The following is a 2,545-nucleotide window of genomic DNA, read 5'->3' as shown; positions in this document are numbered from 1 at the left end:
CCGGATATTCAGTTTTCATCCTCTCAATTTCGTAAACAACAGTGATGCCTCGAGAAGGCAGTGAGTAGGACTTCCCTGGTAGAGGCTATATACGCGTGGCCAAGTGAGAGCATTTCGACAGGGGCCGGCGGTCCCCACTCTCGGCCGTACCAGGGCATACTGAAAAACACAAAGTTTCACTAGCTAAATATTGACTAATGATTAGTTTCATAACTGCAATAATCCTTTTATGATTTTCGCCATTTCTTACTGACAAATATTAGCTAAGGACAAATTCAAGCACATAGGACTCGGTCTCGTACACGAATGGTTAACCTCTAGACTACTAGGTCGACGAAATCATGAATCAGCACTGTTGAGGAGTCCCATACCACGGTTAACTGTTCGTTCATTGATTTCAGGTTTTCAATATTAGTCTAGACTCGCGAGCGAGATTTGAACCCAGGACCTACCAGTCTCGCGCCAGAGCACTTAACCGATAAACCACTGAGCCGGCATTCAACGGTGTTAATATCTAACTTCAACCAATCCACGATGTTTGAGCAACCGCTCACCTATTGTCTTCAGTGATTTGATATCTCTACAACAGACTTGGTTGAACTCCACTGAAATCAAGGAAATATCGCTTGAAGTCAGTCACTAGTGAGCATATGATTATAGATCAGAAGGGCGGGATCGTGTATGCGCACTGCCACTGAGGAGTCCCACAATACGATAAAAAACGGCCGTTCAATACATCCACGTTTTTCATGGTGATCTATCTTCAATTGACTCATAATTTCAACTATGAAAAATACTAAAATCTCTACAAAACCCCCCTTCTGATCTATAATCTAACATTAATCAACTCATCCATCCATCTATTAGATTATGTCAGTTTTTTTTCTTTCCATAAATAAAGAAAAAACAACGAAGCATTATAGAATAAACACACATATGTTAATCTATTTTTTTAAACTGGTTGTTTTTTTTAGCGTGTTTAAAAAAATTAGTTTTTCTTTCTTTTTATTTTTTTCTCTTTTTTTCTTTTTTTTCTTTTTTCTTTTCTTTTCTTAATTATTCAACTGAAATCAGTTGTTGATTGAACGTTTAATTTTTTTTTGAATTTTTGGTATAAGGTTCCCATATTGTTAATGTTGTTGTTGTTTTTTTCGTTTTTTTTCTTTTTTTCTTTTTTGTGAATCTTTTTTTACTAAAAAGGTTTATCTTTTCATCGTTTGTTTTTTGTTTGGTTTGTTTGTTTCATTAATGTTTTTGATAATTATGTTGTAGGTTTGTTTCGCTTTTTTTCTTTTTTTTAGTTATTTATTGCATAACATAGTTGCAGTTGGTGTGTTTTTCTTTTTTTTGTTTTTTTTTCAATTTTGTTTATTGTTAATTGTTTTATAGTTGAAATTATGAGTCGATTGAAGATAGGCAATCATGGAAAAACTGGAGATACTGAACTAGTTGTTTCGTCTTATTGTGGTAATCCTCAGCAGTGCTCACACACGATCCTGTCTCGCGAGCGAGCGCTTAACCGATAGACTACTGAGCCGGCGTCCAACGGCGTTAATATCTAACTTCAATCATGATTTCAACTATAAAATTAAAATCTCCACAAAACCCCGCTTCTGATATTGTTAATTGTGTTTGTTAGTATGTTTTTATTGTTTTTCAATGTTATTTATTAATTATTGTTTTATAGTTGAAATTACGAGTCAATTGAAGATACACCATTATGATAAAGCTGGAAGTACCAGGTGACCGTTTCATTCTATTATGGGACTCCTCAGAAGTGCGTATACACGATCCCGCCTCGTGAGATTCGAAGCCAGGACCCATCGATCTCGCGCGTGAATGCTTAACCTCTAGATCACTGAGCCGGCATCAAATAGTGTTATTATCTAACTTGAACCATGATTTTAACTATAAAATTACTAAAATCTCCAAAAAAACCTACTTCTGATATTGTTAATTGTGTTTGTTTTTTTTCAGTTGAGAGGAAATTTATGAGAATACAATGATCATAAGCAAAGATGGATAGTGGTTAGCAGTGGAATCCAGGACGCGCGTTTCGTCTTTTTTGGGAGTCGTCAGTTGGATGTACTAACATCCATGAGTTGATATTCACTCTGAGACTCGAACCCAGTACCTTTCGCTTCAAACGCCATCACGTTATCCACTAAGCTAATGAGTCTTGATAGCCACTTGCCTGTGCAATGGGGTGAAGTTTGAATTCACTTAGTATTGTTTGTTTGAATCTAGCCATTGATGATGCGATTGATCAGTCTGTTATTGACATATGTGCATCGTCTACGGATTGCCTCGATATCACCTTAAGTCCTCAACTTTCATTGTATACACGTATGCCAATAAGGAATTAATCAGTTGCTCTTCTAAACATAAATCAGACGATTTAAACAAACAATACCAAATAAATTTAAAGTTATTGAGTGTAAAACCGACTCAATGAACTGCATTTGAGTGATGTTTGGGGCAATATGTCTACACATTGGGTACTCTATCTCTTGACTACCAGATAAGTAAGGAATCACCACATAAA

General features: G+C 35.9%; 1 non-coding gene across 1 annotated transcript; it reads right to left on the bottom strand.

Annotated features, from left to right (window-relative positions):
- Window positions 1–2,107: 2,107 nt before the first annotated feature.
- Window positions 2,108–2,178, bottom strand: Smp_tRNA_02335_Pseudo_TTG.1.1. The gene has a single exon. It is a non-coding gene (tRNA).
- Window positions 2,179–2,545: the final 367 nt, after the last annotated feature.

The sequence above is a fragment of the Schistosoma mansoni genome, assembly GCF_000237925.1.
Source record: "Schistosoma mansoni, WGS project CABG00000000 data, supercontig 0207, strain Puerto Rico, whole genome shotgun sequence".
Lineage (NCBI taxonomy): Eukaryota > Metazoa > Platyhelminthes > Trematoda > Strigeidida > Schistosomatidae > Schistosoma > Schistosoma mansoni.
Note: the sequence above shows the minus strand (reverse complement) of the source record. Positions and strands in the feature narration are given on the sequence as shown.